This window comes from Chionomys nivalis, chromosome 9 (genome assembly GCF_950005125.1).
Source record: "Chionomys nivalis chromosome 9, mChiNiv1.1, whole genome shotgun sequence".
Taxonomy (NCBI): domain Eukaryota; kingdom Metazoa; phylum Chordata; class Mammalia; order Rodentia; family Cricetidae; genus Chionomys; species Chionomys nivalis.
In genome coordinates this window covers 8618040-8630000 of record NC_080094.1, presented here as the reverse complement: position 1 = coordinate 8630000, position 11961 = coordinate 8618040, and the positions used below count along the sequence as shown (strand labels likewise).

The following is an 11961-nucleotide window of genomic DNA, read 5'->3' as shown; positions in this document are numbered from 1 at the left end:
ACACAGAGGTGCTGGTTTTAACGTTTGTATTTTTTATTAAGATTTGTGTGTGCAAGTGCATACATGCACACATCACAATGTGAGTGTGGAGGTCAGAGGACAACCTTGTGGGACTGGTTACCTCTTTCCAACTTTGTGGGCATTCCAGGATCGAAACTTAGGCCTCCAGGCTTGCATGAACCCATGCCTTCACCGTCTGAGCCATCTTGACAACCGCTTGTTTATATTTTACCTGATACATAAAACTTGTGTATATTCGTGGGGTACAGTGTGATATTATGAAGTATGTATAAACAAGGTGTAGTCAACATTTTCAACAGAAACACTTTTCAGTCCTAGTTTAATTTTAGTCCTCCAGTTTAAATTTAAGGTTCTGGAATAATGTTCTACCCAGTCGGGCAATGCTGAACCATTCCTTGACTCTGTGTCACCCCACAGGCACAGGGTTGGTAGGGAGAAGCAGGAAGAATGAGGAGTTGTCCCTTCTTAAGCCAAATGAGCATGTGGAACCCCGCCCCCCAGAATCAGAAAGGAAGCCCCTGGGGAAAGTGAGAACTGATCCTGCAAACAGGACTCGGGGCCAAGGAAGAAAGGAAAAGAGAGGCCAGAAAACACCAAGAGAAACCACACTTCCTCCCCAGGCTAGGACCCAGCTCCAGCCTTCAGGAAGCATTGTGACCCACAGGGCCAAGCAGTGTTGCAATGAGCCTGACTTCCACAGACTAACGTGTGGACCCCAATTCCCTCTACAAAGGAAACCCACTCCAAACGTTTTAATGTGGGCTGGCCATTGCCACCACCATGGTAAGACTGTACTTATGTAACAAGCCCCACTCAAGAATTTTTAGGTGTCCTGTTTAGAAATACACGGAGAGGGGGCAAGTAAAGGATAAATATGGAAATCAAGTGTTAGAAAGGAAGAAAGAAAGAAAGAAAGAAAGAAAGAAAGAAAGAAAGAAAGAAAGAAAGAAAGAAAGAACCCTCCTGGTTCTTGCAAGCCACTTCCTGGGGGAATTTTCCTGTATGTTCTTTCTCCTTCCACTCACGGACTGACTGCTCGTCATTAAGGAAATCTGTGAGGATCTGGCAGAACAGGAACTGTACACCGGGGCTCCCGTCCTCATTTGCATATCCCAGTTTTTGATTGGCAGCTGTACATGAAATGCCATATCAGTTGAAAGTATGTTGTGAGCTAGCACTAATGATCCCATGGCTCCAGGGAAGCCTGCCATATTGTAATTTGGCTATCAGGCATGAAAGAAATAATTCTAAGTGCCAGGAATGCAAGCCTGAATAAATGTTTCACCGCTGCAGGTTGCCAAGGGTGACACTTCTGATTTAGTATAAACGAATGCCCCGTTGCCTTTGGGGTACCCGGAGTTTGCATTGTATCTGAGCTGTGTATATAAAACGTTAGTCTAAGAAAATGGCTTCGGTGTGAGATGGGAAACAGAGACCCGCTCCCAGAAGGCAGTGGAATATTTACAGAAAATCGCTGGATGGAAGGACTTTGCTACCGTCTGTAATGACAGGCAAGCAGGGTTGCCTTTTCCTGTGATGGAGAATAATGGTTATGTTAACTCTGCCTCGCCTTTTTTTTTTTTTTAATGAAATGCTCTTCTGTAAAGAAAATCACATCTGTTTCCTTTTATATATGAAAGGGACATAAATTCTTTTCTTTCTCCTTCCCTACGTGTGAATAGCCAGTTGATGTACTTTGGAATTTAATAGCTCTTTCTGAGGTCACCCTGATGTCAAAGGCTGGAACGTGGCAGCCACTTCCTCTTTGATGGCTTTTGAATCCACAGGCCTGTCTGGATAGAGGGGGTCTTTTAACATGGGGAGGGGGTGCTTTTGTGTGGATTTTCATTTGGCTCTGACTACAGTTATCTATACTCCCCTTCCCCGTGCCTCATTTCCATTATAAGCCTCCTGTGCTTTCTCTGTCTGAAATGTCAGAAACAGTGGCCCAAAGAGCTGAGGGAGCCACGCTTCCTCCAGCCTCTGTCACCATCTGGCTCCTCATTTGAGGATCACGTTCACCCTGGGTTGATTGTCGCTCGCTTCTGTGCTGGAAAGTTCTCGGAGTCTACCTTTGGACTTTCTCACTTCACTGTCTGAGGTGTCCAGTTGCTGGTCCCTGTCTGGACAAGGCAGGGAGGCAGTCGACGGAAAACACCGCTTACCAGTTTAAACAGTGAGTGAAGACCGGCAGGGTAAACGAAGGCAGGGTAGACGGATCCTGGACTCCTTTTGTTCTCAATTCTCCAACTTGGGAGACAGCAGCTCGATGGTGAGGCTCTGTCTCGGGGAGACAGCATCCTCACCCCTGTGCTGACTAGATTCATGTCAACCTGAGACAGACAACAGTTATCTGAGGGGAGGAAACCTCAATTGAGAAGACGCCTTCATAAGATCAGGCTGTGGGCCAGCCTGTAGAGCATTTTCTTAATTAGTAATTAATTAATTAGTAATTGACGGGGGGGCCCCAGCCTACTGTGGGTAGTGCTATCCCTGGGCTGGTAGTCCTGGGTTCCTATAAGAAAGCAGGCTGAGCAAGCCAGTAACGGAACTCCTTCATCAGCTCCTGCCTCCAGGTGCCTGCCCTGTTTGAGTTCCTGCCCTGACTTCCTTCAGTGGTGAACAGTGATATGGAAGTGTAAGCCAAAGAAATCCTTTCCTCCCCAACTTGCTTTTTGGTCATGGTGTCTCATCACAGCAATAGAAACCTAAGACACCCACACACGCGTTGAAGCACTGAGGGAGTGAAAAGCCAAGGCTGTTACACGACAGTTAAGAATATGATTGGAATCACTGGGCACGGTGGTACACACCTATAATCCGGCACTCAATGGGCACGGTGGTACACACCTATAATCCGGCACTCAATGGGCACGGTTCTACACACATATAATCCGGTACTCACTGGGCACGGTGGTACACACCTATAATCCGGTACTCACGGCATGGTGGCACACACATATAATCCCGGTACTCACTGGACACAGTGGTACACACATATAATCCCGGTACTCGGGAAGCTTAGACTAGAGGATTCTGAGTTTGAGGCCAGCCTGGGCTCCATATTGAAACCTGTCTAAAACCAAGCATATGGGGGTATTTACTCACAAAGAGGCCTTGTGACCTCTGGCAAACCCATCGCCCCTGCTTTAAGGACACCAGAAAGATTGAGCAGAAACGAGGCAGGGTTTCCTGAGCACTCACTGCGCATCTTAAGATCGTGTTCTACACCGATGCCCCAAACCCAGAAGATATATTTCTATTAGCTCGGAAACGATTCCGAAAGTGAAGCAAAAGCCACTGAAGGAGAGGCTGATTCCAACTCGTGGTCATGTGCTTGCGTGAAATACCATGCACTGCTGGGTATTGGGATGTAAAAATAAATGAGGTGACACATAGCATTTGTGAGTAGAAACAGGAGAACTGGGAATTCCGGGCCAGGCTGGACTCTGTATCAAAATAAATCAGTAAAAGGAATAGCAGTAACTGAGGCTAGAGCTACAGTAACAGCTCAGTGGGAAATAGACATTAAAACATGCAGATCAACCTCCACCAACCACAGAACCCTAGCCCACACGAGTGACACAGGCATTAGGGGACAGATGACACAAGAGAAAAGCCCAGTTACTAAAAACATGGAAGCACAGGTGTGTTTGCTATGTCTTTAATCCCAGCACTTAGGAGGCAGAGGCAGAGGAATGTCTGTGAGTTCGAGGACGGCCTGGTTTACAAAGTGAGTTCCAGGACAATCAGGGCTACACAGAGAAGCCCTGTCTCAAAACAAACAAACAAAAAAGATACATAGATGCAAAAGCTGGACCTCTCTGGATATTTCCAAGAATAATATAGATTTAGGTTTAAATTCAGAAAGCCACTTCAGGACATGCATGCTGGAAACAGAGGCAAACAGAAATCTAATTAATTAAGACAGATGAAGTGAACTTTGCAAAGAAGCCGGTCTGTGTAGAGTGCACACCACGGCTTCCTCTATCACTGGGTGTTTTCTAAAAGCAAGGGCGAGCATTCCAAGGTCCAGAGGTGGTAGGTAAGGATGCCCTGCCAGCTTGCCTTTAATGTACCTCAGTACTTCTCAACATTAGCACAAAATGATTGGACAGTCAGCTCTGTAAGTCATTCATGATGAGGAGAAGGAATAGGTTTGAGGAATTTTTCCAAAGGAGCTTTTGTCATATGCTTTCATTCTGGTCATGACTCTGTGGCTGCGCCAGCATCACTTGCTGGGAATGTGGTGAGAGCTCAAGGGAAACTGAGGCTGACTGCACGCCACCTTGGAGAGCCTCCCAGCTTCAACACCTCTATTAAGTACATTTGCCTGTTATTTAGTGTGTGAATCCATGTGCACATGTTCATGTTTGTGTGCGTGTGTGGGTACCCACAAGTACATGTGCATATGGAAGCCAGAGGTCAACATAGGCTGTCTTTCTCTTTCTGTTCCGTTTTTTGTTTTGTTTTGTTTCTGTTTATTTTATTTTTTATTTTATTGAGACAGAATGCTACTGCTTATTCCTGGCTAGCCTGAAACTCTAAAAACCAGGCTGGCTTTGAATTCAAAGAGATCAATCAGCTTCTGTTTCCTGGGTGCTGGGATTAAAGGAATGTGCCACCGCATCCTGACCACTTTTAGTTTTGGAAACAGGATCTCTCACCAAATCTGGAGGTCACTGATTTCACTAGACTGTCTGGCCAGAGAGTCTTGGCCGTCCTGTCTCAACTTCCCCAAATTTGGATTACAGGCATTCACCATCACAGGAAGCATTTCATATGGGTGCCAGAGAGCTGAACTCGGGCCTCAAGCACTTTACCGATTGTACTTGACCCGCCTGTGCTCTTTAACATAGACACGTCTATTGTCACGGTTAAGGAAGAGGGCTGGAGATGTCCCTGCTGAGTGCCAGTCCCCGGGACAGAGTGACCTAGCCTGAGACGTGAGTAGCGCTGGCTGCAAACGCTTGGCTTCTCACTGCTGCGGTGTCGGGTGAGTCAAGCTACTGAGTATGTGAAAAGGTGGCTTGAACTTCACGTGTCAGTATGCAGCTGTCTCCGGACAAATGTTTACTTCAAGCTCTGTCCCTTTGGAGCGGGTGGGGGCGGGGGGAGAACGCAGCTTTAGAAAGAAATATTAACCTCGCAAATGTACACATTTTCAATTCCCGTCACAGTGACAGGCTACAACTTGTAATCAGTATAAAATGATTTTCCGCGAGAGTAAATGCTTATTTTCGCTGTCTTGATGCTGGAACTGGATTACTCGGTATTAATCCCAGGGTGACACAGTCACATCTGGAAGCCGTGAGATTTGTTTGGATGTCTTATGGGGCCGGGGGCAGCCTTCATTTCGCATCCTTGATCTTGGAGAATTTGAATAATAGAACAGTTTTTCTGTGTACCCAAGGAGAGGGAGGGGGAAGGTAGCCACCCGGGATGAATTTAAGAGCCTAGAAAGCCAGGCAAAGGGAGAAAGGAGAGTGGGTGGGTATCACCATGGCCACACCCACCACGAACACCCCAAACAAGGACCTATTAGGCATCAACGGTACATTTGTTCCCTCTATACAAGAGAAAACTAAATCAAAAGTCTGCACCCTCTCACTCCAATGTACAACACCGCCTCTCCCTCGGGTATCCCCTCCTTACACCTCTGCCTGGGATAGCTGTCCTGATGAAATTCTGCCAGAATCATCCCTTGCCCCTAGGTTTTAGCTACAACAGAAACCAGTGACCTTTTTCCATAAAGGGCCACATAGTAAATATCTTCAGCTTTGCCGGCCATATGGTTACCATGGTAACTACTATGCACCCACATAGCACGAAAACAGCCATAGACAGTAAGTAAATGAATGAGCAGTGCCGTGCTGCAATAAAACTTTATTTATCAAAAGCAGGCAGTGAAGTACAATGTCCTAGGGCCTGAAATTTACCAGCTCCTGATCCACAGTAATTGCCAGCATTGTGGCTCAGATGGGAAGAGACCCCGGCAGTGGGGAGCCAAGGAAGGCCACAAAGTCACAGTACGTGTAGCAGCTTAGAGCCCTGCTCCAGGAAAAGGTTTCCCCAGTGCAAATGTAACCGCTCTGCTCTGCTAGGGGAAAGTTTCCCCAGTGAAAGTGTTAAAGCTTTGCTCCCTCGGGCTCTGGAGAAAACTGTTACAGCTGGGCTTTTCTCAGGGGAAAGTGTCACACCCACCAGAGATTCATCGGGAAGAAAGACTTCAGGAGGGTGGCTGCCTCTAGGGTAAGAACCAGCAGCAAACAGAACTTATATAGGGTTTCTTGGAGGGAGGGGCTTTTCAGGGTGGCTTGGGATTGATGAATTTTTGTAGTCTGATTCTGGGGCAAATTCAGGGATTGCTGGGATTTCGTGCTCAGGGATTAATGGCATTTCAAGCTCAGGGACCTCAGGGATTGGTGGGATTCTGCAGCCTGGCTCTGGGACACCTGGTTTTAGAGTCAAGTCAGTATCAGGGTGTTTTTCTTTAGCGCTTTTCACCCTACTATAATGGGCACCATTCTTTAGAAATACTGCCTTCTAAATATTTAAGCAACCCTATTAATAAGGTAAGGATTATGCTTTGTGGATTTTTTGATCTTATGTGTATGGGTGTTTTGCTTCCGTGAATGTCTGTTGAACCATGTGCATGTAGTGACCAAGGAGGCCAAGAAGGGACTGACTGACTCCTCTGGGACTGGAGTTACAGGTGATTGTGGGCCACCATTGTAGGTGCTGGGAATTGAACCTGGATCTTCTGGTAGAGTAGTCAGTGTTCTTAACTGCTGAGTCATTTCTCCAGCCCTCTAGGTAATTATTATATTTTATCCAATAGTTTCCTATTTCAGAATCTTGTCTTAATGCATTTGAATTCACATAAAGATATTTTGGAACAAAGATTTAACATAGATCCTGGAGAGAACTAAGAGGTTATTTTATTACGTTCAGCACTGTTTCTGGCTTCAGTGAGTCTGTTCAGTCCTTTAGAGGAGTTTTTCCAGTATGGTAAATCTATTTCAGTAGTCCACTACTTCTGTGGGGTTGTCTCTCGTCCGTTCAGGAGAGGTGAGAAAGGTGGGTGAGTTGGTCTGACTTATATAAAGGAAGGTGTGGATGGTATGTGAATGACAACCCCCCTCTCTTGTCCTCTAAAGTGGATGCACTTCTGAGGTTCTGGAATTGAAACCACGGCCTTGCACATACGAGGAAAGTGCTCCCCCACTAAAGGACAGCTGTAGCAAGGCGGGTATGTCTCGGAACTGGGTTTGGTTTTAATTTCATTTTTTTGAGAATTTTATATGACAGGGACAGCGCTAACATCATTTCCATACCTCCCTGTTACCCTGGAACTCCTCCCATGCCCTCCCGCTTCCTCTCATGGCTTCTTCTCCTCTAATTATTGTTATAATGGGTATATTTACTAAGGCCATTTTGTGTTCAGAGCTGACCGCTTAGGATTAGAGAACCTTGCAGGGGCTCATCCCTGGGGAGGACTGGCTCCCTCTCCCAGCAGCCAGTGATTCCCTGTAGCTCTTCATCTAGAGATGGGCTCTTGCGAGATTCCCCCCCTTCCACGCTAGTGTGTCAACTGATATTGTCACTGTGCTGGGCTCGTTCAAACGACCGTGTTGTTGAGAGTTCCTGGGTGCCGCTTCCCTGTCATGTCTAGGAGACACCGTTTCGCAGTGGATGTCCTGGTCTCCTGACTCTCGCATTCTTCCCGTCTGTCTTCTGAGACACCCAGGCCTTGGGTCTCGGTCACGCGGCAAGTGCCTCAGCTGTACCTGTTTGGCACGCCATAGCCGCTTGTTCTCTAGTTTGAGCGGCTGCCGCTTTCAGAACAGTTTGGGATTCCGGGGCAGACGTCTCCAGAGGACTCTTGGAGGAGAGGGAAGAAGAGCAAGCGCCATTCTCGAGGAAAACGGCAATATCCTGGTGTTTTCACATTCTCGTCGACTGGTTCTTTTACATTGTGTTACTGAAACAACACACACACACACACACACAAAACTAAGTGCTTGGTGCTAAAAGAGCTTCTACTGCTGTTCTTGCTACATCTCCATCCACTAACTCTCCAGACACGCTGAGCGTCTGCCCTGTGCCAATGCTGTTCTAGACTCTGGGGATGTGGCAACAGATCCTCACAGTTGCTGCCCTTGAAGCTTGCAGTTTAAGAAAGAAAAAAATCCTTAACCCCAGTCTGAGTGTGTCTGCATGCTTTTCCTGTACCTTCAAAACTCTCTGGGGCTCCATTTCCCTCTCTTGGCCTTTATGCAGATATCACTAATCAATCATGGCAGGGTTTGGTGTTGTTTGTTTGTTTGTTTGTTTGTTTGTTTGTTATTGAGCATCAAGGAAGACCTGGGTTTATAATCCTGTGAAAACTCAGACATTGCTGGCATTGGGGCAGGGTAATTCTTTGTTGAAGAAAGCTAACTTGAGCTCTGGAAAGTGTGTGGCAGGAGCACCCGGGGATGGCACCAACACTCTCAGATGTCACTCATCATAACAACCAAAACCATCCCCAGAGATGCCCAGGTAGCACCTGGGGTTGGAGGAGGGAAAGCCAACTGACTACATGGCTGCTACCAATGGCCAGAGTTGACTCACCCGAAAACTATTTGCCACTGTGGGGACAGGGGCTTGTTCCAGTCTCTCCCTAAACTCGTACTCTCCAGTTCCATCAACCAGGAAAAGAGAGTCCAGCACTCTTTGTATCTAATGGAACCAGGGATCAAAGATAAAGAAGCTGAGACTCTGAGAGATGTTAATCTTCCCAGATTTTCATCTTTCCAGTTGGCACCAGTCCTGGCTTCCAGGCTGGATCTCCGGCTCATGGCACAAGAGGACAATGTACTCTTCCACCCTGTGCTCTGTGTACCACCCAGGTAACTCTTCCTGTAAAATCTGTGGCTTTATGGCAATCAATCGGCCAGGCATCTGGGGAAGTGGGCTTCTCATGAGGCATCCAGCTCCCAGTGACTGCCCTGGGTTGAAACTGAACATTCTTCTTTCGATCTCCTCTGAGTGACTCGACAACAGTATTTAAATAAGAAATAGGTAGGTTGCCACTATTTGTTCAGATGGAAGCAAAGCCTCATGGGTAACCTACCATCAGGAGGCTCCTGGAGACTAGTCTCCAGTGTGTGTGGGTTGGAGGCTGTGGAAGGTGCATCTGTAAATGCTAAAGCAGGCAGAGACCTAATAGGATGGACCAGTTTGAGCCAGGGTGTGGTGCTCAGGAGGAATGCACAGCCAAAGCGAAAAGATACTTGAAAACCATTCTGTCGTCATTGCAGCCTCCTTCGAAATGCCAAAGGGATGGACAGTTACTCATTAAAACCACTCCTTGGCCTTCTTTGTTCATCCACAGCCTCACGCCACGTGAGGCACCAGCTGTCCCTGACAGTTCGCCCCCAAAATGTTCCAAAGTCCCTTCCAAGCCCAGCCTCCCCTGGCTCAGCTCCGCTTTCCTTCTTCCCACCCATCTCCCTCTGCGCCCTCCTTGGACGTAGGTGAAGGAATCATCAGCCCCTCTCTGTAATCCTCTTGCTCAGTTCCTCCCAAGGCCTGGGAGTCTCCCTGGGGTGTGGTGTTCTTGGGAGCGCACTAGAATGATGGGGAAGGTGCAAATGCAGGGTCGTTCCGATAGAGAGCTCAGTAACGTGAAACAGAAGCTGGAAGATGAAAAAGAGTGAGGACAACTCACAGGTAACCAGATGTGTGCCAACCATGGGAGAAGGCACTTTGGAAAACTCATGGCATGATAATGGTTTCTGGAGGCAGGAAAAGGTGACTCTGAGGTGGCGTTTGGAGAACCTGTGGATTTACAAGGGATGGATGGGAGCAGCAGAAGGCTCCAGTGTCGGTATAAGGAGAGAGTAGTACTCTGCTGGACAGGGCTGCGTGTGCTCACAGAGCCCAGATTCATCCCTACACAGAGGCCTCTTGAGTTCATTTCCTGTCAAGGGCATTCTATGACACATTTCCAAATGAGAAAGTCATTCCCCATTGAGCTAGCCAAGTATCTTGAATAAATAATGTAGAGATTATTAAGACATTTTCCAGAGGACCCCAGCATTTCCTGTCTTGACAATGAAGCTGGATTTGACATCAGCTGAATCAAGAGGTTACAAATAAAAGCTGTGACCCGAGCCAAACTTCCCCTCCAAGTGTTTCTCAATAATCTGAGATTGGATGCAAGACAGCACTCGTAATCAATTTTTATAAAACATCGCAACACGCCTTCCATTAAGTCGTGAGCGTGGCCATGCAGACTCTCTGTTGGCTACTGCCCTGGGTGACAGACCAGGCAGGAAGACTGAAATGAACTCTGACCCCATTGGTCCATCAGTCAAATGTTAAAAGAAGAGGTGGTGAAGAAAAATTAAAAAAAAAAAATCTGGCATGAGAGATGATTTGGGGCTGATGAGATGTGCATGTTGGGAGATATTAATGATCGTGGAAGGAGTCGTACAAGAAATATTAATGCAAGGTACTATTGCTCACATCTGCTACCTAATTTACTGATGATGATGGGCTGAAAGAAGTGAGGTATGGAAATATGCACATGGCATAAGTGAAGAGGAGGAAGCAGCTCCCCCAAGGTCCCATCATCAGCAAGAGAGTGTCAGCGTGTGCATTAGTTACTCTTCTGCTGCTGTGACCAAAGCAGCTGGAGGAGAACTGGTTCATTTTGGTTCACAGTTTCAGAGGGACAGAGTCCATCACAATGGGAAAGACAAGCCAACAGGCAGGGAAGGCACGGTAACAGGAGCAGACACTGAGGCTCGGCTATAGACCTCAAAGGCCACCCCAGTGACATACTTCCTCCTGCAAGCTTCCACCTCCCCAAATAGTGCCACCAGCTGGGGACAGAGTGTTAAAACACAGGAGCCTGTGGAGGGCTTTTCACATTCAAGCCGTGACAGTATGTCTGTCTCTCTAAGAAATGCCCAGCAGCGGAGCTGAGGTCAAAACACTAGGTTCTTCTCCAAACACCCGACCATCAGAGACCCAGAAATGCGGTTGCCTTAGCCTACTCAGGAAGACAGGTGGGCTTAGCCTGGATGCAAGGAACTAAACCCAGAGTCTGAACAAAGAGCTTCCCCTTCCAGGCAAGTGAGCATCCATTTGCTCGTGGCACAATGGACTGAAAATACCTGCTTGCTAAATGACAGATGATCCCCAAAAACTCCTCAGACACTAGTAGGCTGGTGTGGGGACAGGGGGAAGACCAGCCACAAGAGCGTGTCCCTTTCCTTTCTCATCACCATGACAGAATACTACTGTGCCCTTTGGTCTGTGATGGATGGAAGTTATGACAGAGCTGCTCCACCATGGTGGTGGTGGTGGTAGTGGTGGTAGTGATGATGGTGGTGATGGCGATGGTGATGGTGGTGATGGTGGTGGTGATAATGGTGGTAGTGTTGATAATAATAGTGGTCGTGGTGATGATAATGGTGGTGGTGGTGGCGGCGGCGGCGGCGGAGGTAGCAGTGATGGTGGCAGTGATGGTGGTGGCGGCGGCAGCGGCGGTGGTGGCAGTGATGGTAGCAGTGGTGGTGGTGGTGGTGATAATGGTCATGGTGGTGGTCATGGTAGCATTCAGTAGAGTTCTTTGTATAGCAACTAGACAAGATAGCAGAAGCTAGACCAAAACCAGGGCTTGGATCTCACCTTCAACTCCACCAGTCCTTCACAATTTCCCCACCAAAGGAGTGCCAAGAGCCGGGACCAGGTGCTCACAAGCAGGCCCCTATAGAGGATGTCTCAGACCCAAACTATGACGAGAAGTATCTATAGTCCCAAAAGTCGATTCCACTTATGCATTTCATTCATAGGCAACTTGGAATCCTCCCTAATTATCAACTGTTTCATATGTAAAGTATTGCAATATAGTGTGGTTCTGGTGAAAATTAAATTGCATGATGT

At 47.4% G+C, this 11961-nt stretch overlaps 1 protein-coding gene across 2 annotated transcripts in view; it reads left to right on the top strand.

Annotated features, from left to right (window-relative positions):
* Tshz2 (teashirt zinc finger homeobox 2) overlaps positions 1-11961 on the top strand; it is a 431464-nt gene that overhangs the window by 357062 nt on the left and 62441 nt on the right. The window lies entirely within an intron of this gene.